Source organism: Amaranthus tricolor, chromosome 1 (genome assembly GCF_026212465.1).
Source record: "Amaranthus tricolor cultivar Red isolate AtriRed21 chromosome 1, ASM2621246v1, whole genome shotgun sequence".
NCBI lineage: Eukaryota > Viridiplantae > Streptophyta > Magnoliopsida > Caryophyllales > Amaranthaceae > Amaranthus > Amaranthus tricolor.
Window position 1 is genome coordinate 44005471 of NC_080047.1, and position 8743 is coordinate 44014213.

The 8743-nt window shown below is 31.4% G+C and overlaps 1 non-coding gene across 1 annotated transcript; it reads right to left on the reverse strand.

Moving 5' to 3' along the window:
* Positions 1-7667: 7667 nt before the first annotated feature.
* TRNAS-AGA (transfer RNA serine (anticodon AGA)) lies at positions 7668-7749 on the reverse strand. Its single transcript has one exon. It is a non-coding gene; the product is annotated as a tRNA-Ser (tRNA).
* Between the last annotated feature and the right edge of the window lie 994 nt (positions 7750-8743).

Below are 8743 nucleotides of genomic sequence, written 5' to 3' on the forward strand. Positions count from 1 at the left end.
GATAAACAAGACAACCCCAAGCACCAACATTATTCTAATAAATACAGAGTCGGAGCATCAAAAACTTCTGTCAACAAAATAAAACTTGAACTGAATCAAACGGACAAAAACCAATAAAAACTGACTCATCACTGACTTACAAATCAATTAGCATCAAAATAATGTAGCACCAAGCAACAAAATAATCCATTTCAATTGACATTTGAGAAGAATCATTGTCTACCGGCAAATATGGAACATGCAACAAGATACAAAAAAAAATCAACTGATATACTAACTCAGAATCAAATATTGCAAAAACCCATTTCAATTAATAGTTCACATTTCACATTAAATACTTTCTAAACAATATATAACACTATTTTCTTTGGTCGTAAGTATAACACAGAAGTATCCATAAAAGGGAGAGAACAGAATAGAAATCGAGTTAGCGAATTATCATCCATCAAAATTCAAGCATGTTACATAAACCCTAGAAAACCCAAAAAAAATCAAAATTTCTATGATTTATGAACAAAACTAGAATTCCAAACTAAAACTAACACTAATGAGAACCTTTTTTTAAAAAACGTTGGTCAAACTAAAACCAGAAATGTAGTTCCGGAATGCAAAGTGCATGGCAACAAAACTGAAGGAATAATCCGAATCCGCAAGAATAGAAAATCGGCGAAACAAATCTACGGGGATTCGGCTGTTGAGTTTGCCCTAGGAAAACTGTATAAAATAACAAAAATCAGAAATTACCTTACCGATGATAGGAAAATCCAAACACAAAAAACCCTAAATCCTACCGATGACCGGAAAATCGAACATAAAAAAACCATAAATCTGAGAAAGGAAAAAAACAGTTGAAGGAGATTAAGAAGCCCCAAAATAGAAGCGTACAGGCAAAGAGAAACAATGCTGATAATAGGAGAGACAGGAAGGGAGGAGTCTATATATACATTTGTAGAAGCAGCTTTAAGGCGGTTAAGTTTACGCGGCTTCTGAATGTCGGTTTCGAAGTATTCCGTACACGGTACACTAGTTTTATAGAGTTTAGATTTGGGTATTTATCCAAAATATTGGGGTTTGTTTTATACGATACTTCAATTACATAATACTTGCTATATTTTTATTTTTAGTAATAAAATAACTATTTAAATGTTTACTTTACTCTATTTTTATCCTATTCTATATTTCATTAACTTTTTTTCCTCCTCAATTAAGAATTAAAATGTAGGGTATGTTGTATTTTATATGATGTGTCTACCTTTTCTTAATTCTCGTGCCCATGCAAATGTAGCAATAATATCATAACAGAGGAAGTACTACATAGTACCCATGCAATGCACGACTTTATTAAATGTTCCGAGATTTTTATATAGACTAAGATATTACAATTTTAAGAAATAAAATTTACATTATAATTATATTTTATTTCACTCTGAATAGTTGCATACATTACATACATTGTATGATTTGTATTATATTTTGCATCATGCGTGCAAATAATTATGAAAATTTAGTTTATGACAAATAAATTATAACAAAAGACAAAAAATTGATTATATATTTGATATAATTTTATTTATCTGGGATATACAATACAAAATTATGAGTTTTTTTAATTAAAAATAACATGTCAATTTAAACTAACAAAAATAAATATTACATTAATTTATACTCCCTCCGTTCTTTTATGTTTTTCCACCTTACTATAACTGGTCGGTTAACAAGTTTTTCCACTTTGGAATGCTTTATATATTTGGAAAGTTTTATTTCCAGTTTTACCCCTTATAACTCCCCCCCCCCCCCCCCCCCCCCCTTCCCTTTATTTTACCCGGTTTTATCTTTGGATTCTTAAATGTTTTTTGGGCGTTGTGTTTGTCATTATGATCCCTGGTTATTCCTCCTCATCCTTCTTGTAGACGTTATTTTCTCTCTCCTCTAAAAACCATTTTCATGGCTTTTAAAACTCTCATCCCCCTATTTCTTGTTCATTTTTAGTTCATTTTAGCTGAATTAAAATACAGATCGGTTTATACTCCACATTTTGAGGTTCGTTTTGTTATTTTTGGCAAAGTTTGGGATTGCATGCCCCCTGTTTCGAGGTTCCTTCATTCGCCATTATTTTTTGTTGAAGCTTTATTTTTTTTTGAGATGGAAAAACATGAATCTAAGAGTGATTTTACAATCCCTTCGTATCTTTATGATGGTCTATGTGAATGTGGAGAATTTTGTTCTTGTTCCTTTCATGATCGTTCACATTCATATTCAAATGAAATTTTAAGGTGGTCCAAAAAGGATCTTGAGGCATATTACAAGTCCCTTGAGGATGATGCTACATCTACTTTTCATGAATCTCCATCTTCTTCTCCTTCTGTTGTGGAATGGTTGTATAACTCTCCATCTTAGTTAAATCCTCAAGTTCACCAAATGTGAAAGAAGATCAAGTCGATTTGGTTGTCTCTGATACTCCTGAAGATGTTATTGCTTTTAGGGCTAAAACAAACCCTAAAAAACGAATCTAATGTTATTGCTTTTAGGGCTAAAATAAACCCTAAAAAACGTATCTAATGTTTGTAAGTATGTTTTGGTTTTCGTTTTGATGTATGCTGCTGATTTACAATGATCTTTTGTTTATGTTTTTTGAAGTGTGTTGATGTTTCATATATGCCCTTGATTTATTTTGGTATTCTAAAATTTTGTTCTTGTTTGCTTTCATTGGTTATATTGCTGTTCTGGAATTTGTTTATGTTGATTTTTGTATATGCCCCTGTGATGTCAACTTTAAAGGGTTTTCGACCTCTAATTTCTAAAAAAATAACTTTAATTACTTGGATGAGTAGCATTTTTTTAACCTAAACACATCAATTGATTTTGTTTTCATGTTTAGTTGCTTCATTTGGTGATGAACATTCTAAAATCTAAGAAGATTCATAACCTCTATGATGAATCAGGGTTTTTTTTTCTGAAATAATGTTAAATAATGAAGTTATTACTTAGCAAAAACATGAACTTTAATCATTGATATGGATTGTGGTTGACACTTTGTTGCTCCTAAGTTTTTAATGTCACATTTTTAATGATGATCAAAACAAAAATTAAACTGAGGGTTTGTGGTTTTTAACATCATTGAGTTTCTTCAATTGCTTCATCATATGCTTGATGAATGATTTGTGAATTTTGTGCAGTATCCTCATTCTCTGTTTGGGTTTGTTGTTGATTTCTGTTTGGATTGAGAAAAGCAACAGCTTTTCTAACTATTTGTGTTGGAATTCTTACTTGAATCCTTAACCTTCCATTGTCTTCTTGTACTTTCTTCCCAAAGTGTGGTTGTATGTAGTCATTACACCCCTTAACCTTTAGGACCTCATTTAAATGGTGTTGTAATGAGATCCACACATTAGTTAAGATCTTTGGATGTAACTCTTCGAATGCATCTTCAACTGCTGTGATTAATTCTGTCATGTTTTTGGGCATCTTTTTATGCATTAGTGATTGTATGCTCCTAAAGAAACCTAAATCATGAATGTTACAATCTGGACTGTTTGGAGGTTGTTGTGATCATCATTTGTGATATGAACCCTTGCATTATATTGTTGAATAAAAATAATGGAAGGATCTTTGCTTGGCCATTTTCTTAGTATAGCTGGAATGAGTTGTTATATAAGTATACTCCTATACATCTCTTGAGTTACTAAGTCGGTTGGTTTAATCTCTATTGACCCCCTGGGTCGATTTTTTGAGTCTCTTTGTGCTGCCAGCCTGCCATCATATTGATGAAAGGGGACATTCCAATTTTCCCATCAAACGTACATTGGCCAATATCGATTTCATCAAGGCCTTGCTACCGCCCCTAAGAACATGGCCTTAGGTATGAATTTTGATGACTTCGCTGCCTTATACGGGACCTTTTCTTTGTGTGCTAAATAAACCCTTTGCGTTTTCTTGGTTAAATAAAACCACTTCTCGTCGATGTGAATAAAATCGTACATGGCTTTGTTTATTGGGTGTCTTTGAATGGTGTCTTCTTGGATAAGGCTCAAAATCCATTTCACCCTTCTTATTTTGTTGGCATCGGTTAAAGTGGGGTCTAATGGATTTGAATGTGCTTTTATCTTGCTTCTTTTTATTAACCTCAAAACCGTTGACGGTGCCTAGTCTAAACATGTTGTCACATCTCTAATGCAAGTACGTTCGCCCATTGGTTTAGACTCAAGTATGCTTGGTGGTACCACCACTCTTTTTCTTCCATAGTTTTTGTACTTCGATTCTACAACGTATTATGGGTTGTTTGCTTCTTTGGCTTGAATTGCTCGTTTCCATAAATTTCTTATGGTTCTATGATGATAACCGTATTTTTGAGAAATCAGTTTGAATGTACCATGAGGAAGTGAGTCACTAACTTTCAGTGACAACATTTCTTGGAAAATAAGATGCCTTAACTCATTGCTGAGCCTAGGCTTATGATCTTGTTGCTGTGGTTCTTGTTCTTCCATTATCTGTGATTCTTCTTCTGATTCTGAACTGGACTCTAGATCATATGCATTTGATCCAAAGTACCAAGCTCCTTGTTGCTCATCTTCACTTCCTAAAGCCATCAAAGGGCAATGATGCACTGATTTTTTTTTTCAGAAACTGTTAAGGCTACTGATTTGTTTGGGTCACTGATTTTTTTCAGAAAGTGTTTTTGAAGAGTTTGTGGACTGTTATTTTTATCAAGTTGCCACTGATTTTTTTGGGTTACTGTTATCAAGTTGCCACTGGTTTTTTGGCTGGGTTACTATGATGAAGATAATTGAAGGCTTTGTATACCGCTAAGTATGGTTGTTTTACTGATTTTTGGTTACTGTTTTCACAGCAGCCTTTATAGGTTGATCTGGAATTTGTAAAGTCATTTTTTTCAGATTATTTATTGTAATTTCTGATTAGAGTAAATTTAGTTGTTAATCCATGTAAGTATAATTTGGCCAATGCAAAGCCTCTAATGGCTGTTACTTTTTTTGTATGGAGGGATTAAGTTTCCTCTTTTTTTTTTTACAATAGAGCTCCAAACTTTCCCAATTTGGAAAGTTGGTTAATTTCCCTCCATTGTAAGGTTCTCTCTCCTTTTTAATTACCTTAATAAAATCAGTTTTTTTTTTTGTTTTACTTTTATTTATAATTATTTTCTCTCTCATACTTTCAATACAATCATTACTTCACACTACTATTTAATTAAAATAATACCCACTACAACCAAAGATTCTATCTTTCTTAATATGTGTAAAAAACCCAAAGTGGAAGAATATAAAAGATCGGAGGGAGTATAAAAAATTTTAATTAATAGTAACACATTTTAAAATTAAATTTAACATAAAATAAGTAAAATTATTTTATATATGTTTAAACGAAAAAATAATTTTTGTCATAAAAAATATAAGTGATTCACATAAATAGAGTCACAACCTAAATCATATTAGAATTATACATTGCATTTAAGTAGCTAATTGTATAAATAAAAAAAATCCTATTAAAAATATATTATGTTTTTAAGATCTCAAAGTACCCAATACAATAAATAATACTCATTTAATATATAAAATTAAAAAGATTTTATAAATAATTGAAAAAATGAAATAATATATATAGTTTTCAAATGCAATTTAATGATGACATAAAAAGTATAAATTTTACCAATATGGATAATATTATAGTCATAATTAGAAAGTAATAAAATAAAAGATATAAATATTAGTTATAATAGCAATGACATCATCATTGAGTGTTGGAAAGAAAATTTTGATTGAGGTTGTGACACATAAGTAGTTTTAAGTAGTGATGATGTCAACAGTGTTTCGCTTTATTAATAGTTATAGATTATATAATCATTATTAATTTGGAAAAATTATCGTGAATAGTACAACCTTTCGTTAATTTCCCTACAATAATACCAACTATTAATTAACCATGAATAATACCAACTTAGGGGAATAATAACAACTTAGGGGGATTTTTTCCTAAAATAATACCAACTTTAATTTATTAACTAATTTACTAAATGTTTTTGTCATATAATCTCCTATAGTTTGATTTTTAACATGTTAGATATATTCTAGGGAAACACCCGCTAAAGTTGATATTATTCATGGTTAATCAAAAGTTGATATTATTGTAGGGTAAAAAGCAAAAGGTTGTATTATTCCTGGTAATTTTTTCTATTAATTTTCTATAGGGTGCTTCGAAAATGATTCTAAGTGTTTTTAGTTGACTTGAATTATTTATGACTTAAAGTATCTTTTCCAATTTATGTTGATGTTTATGTTAATTAAATAACTCGGCTTTTTAAGAGGGTATTGGATAAATCTGATTGTTCACTGTTGGTTGTTAATTAATAAAAAAAAAGTTCAACCAACAATAAAAAAATCAATGAAAAAAGCAATTCATGTTGGTTTCACCAACAAGCCAAAAGCAAGTAAATACATTATTTCTCCATTTCATTGTACTAACTACATGTTTTTTAGTCCGTTTAAATTTACTTATTACATTACCCCTCGGTATCATTTAGATTTCAACAAAGAAACTTCGCACTAAAACTAAGAAATAGTAGGGACCATTTAAGAGCAGAGCAAGGATTATTGAAGCCCTTAATTAAGTTTTCAAATATTAATTAAAAAGCAAGCATCATAATAAATAATACACTAATCCTTTATTGAGGTCGTCTCAGCGTCAAATAACTCCAATTAAATCAGTCCAAACTATTAAAAAAATTGCTTCCTATACAAGTATAAATTCAAGTATCCTATACAAGACTTGTAAATAATATACTTTTCAAATCATCTTCTCAACTATGATCTATATAGTATGACAATTCCTCTTGCCGTAATCACAATAAATTATATATCTTTCAAATCGTCTTCTCAGCCATGATCCAACAATATAAAAATTCCTCTTGCCACAATCAACCTTATATTTATTTATGTAATAAATGAAGAGATTCGCAATTTATCATAAATTTATTTTCAATAAGTGCTTTTAGCCTACATAATAAAAAAGAACCAATACTATGCATATCAAGATATATTATTAATGTAAGCTATTATATTTGTTTCGGCAATGAAACTAGAAAGTGCATGAGACACTTAAAATACGTGAAGAGAAAGTGTTATCTAAATCAACTGTAGGTATGCTGAAAGTGTGATATGACTTCCACGGAAGTGACTTAAATGCCACACCAACCTTAATAATCACTATGAATGTGAATAATACTCCCTCCTATTCACCACAAGTGAACTATTTACTTTATGCACTTTATTCAATGCACTTATTCAATTCTTAATATATTTAATTGTGCATAATTAAAAATTATAGAAAGTTGATAAAAATAATTTTTGCATTGAGACAAATCAAACAAGATCCCATAAATTAATAATAAAATACAAATTAAGAGTAAGAGATACATAGTGTTCCAAAAGCAAATTGGACACTTATTGTGAATAGGAGAGAGTAATACTTTTATAGTCATTGGCAACTGGCAAGACTTACCTTGCAAATGAATTTTTAAGTTAGCTATGCTTAGTGGCGCTTGTTAGTAGTAACATGATCAGTTTGGCACAGTCAAGGCACTTCTCCAGTCCACAGCATAATTTCTGATTTTTGAAAATACACATATTTCATGCACCTAAAAGACAAAAACAAAAGAGCGTGGACGGCAGGATTCGAACCTGCGCGGGCAAAGCCCACATGATTTCTAGTCATGCCCGATAACCACTCCGGCACGTCCACTTATTTGAGAAGTGGCAGTGGACATGTAATTTTGTATTAACTTTTAAGTAAAAAAATAAAATAATATGAAGAATGTCAACCCATTTTCCACGGAACGCTGCAGATCCAGGATTCCAAGCAAGTTTATTCCCAAATCTAACAAAACAGTACAACATTAAATACATTAGAATAAAATTGACTGAAGTTTAGTAAACGACCACTAGTGCATTATCTTTACTTTACTACCCAGATCTTATCTACCCATATCGTTAACAAAAATAGAAGCAAATACATTGCAATAAAAATTTATTATCCTTTAGGAGAACTAATAGTATTTATGCAACAAGAGCGCATACCAAAAGTCGCGTAATAACATGAGCAACAGGTTTGAACATGCACGGGTGAAGCCCACATGATTGCTAGTCACCCCAGATTACCACTCCGACGAGTCCATTCCATGTTAAAGTATGCACATCACTCATGATTCATGCAACAACTGAAGAGATCTTTTATCGTACTTATCAAATTCTCTGCTGATAATTTACAAGTTTACACTGACATCTATTTTAGAAGCAGGAGTATAAGTTAATCATTCATCTGCTGGTGAGGGAAAATGATACATTTCTTGCAATCAATCCAACAAACCTCGTGCATCTTGAATCTGAGCTAAGAGGCAAAGTGGATCAAATGTTGCCGAATCTAGCATGTTATTGGTCATGACCTCTTAATACTGAGGCAGGTTCACTTGCAATCAACGTATTGTCAGTGAAAGCTCGAAATATCAATGAACCAATAGGTCTAGAATACCAGGGTGCCAGGGCACTTTGTTTTCCTTTCAGTACAACATGTTTGTCTTCTATCTCGACCTTGCTACTTAGCAAGATTTACTGATATGATGGCATGATATAGTATGGTTGAAGAAATCTGAAAAAAGCTAAAAAAAACTTAAATACACAACATATCAGTTATATTTCTATCACAGTTTTTTTCAGAGCGTGCAGAAGTTAAATAAGCA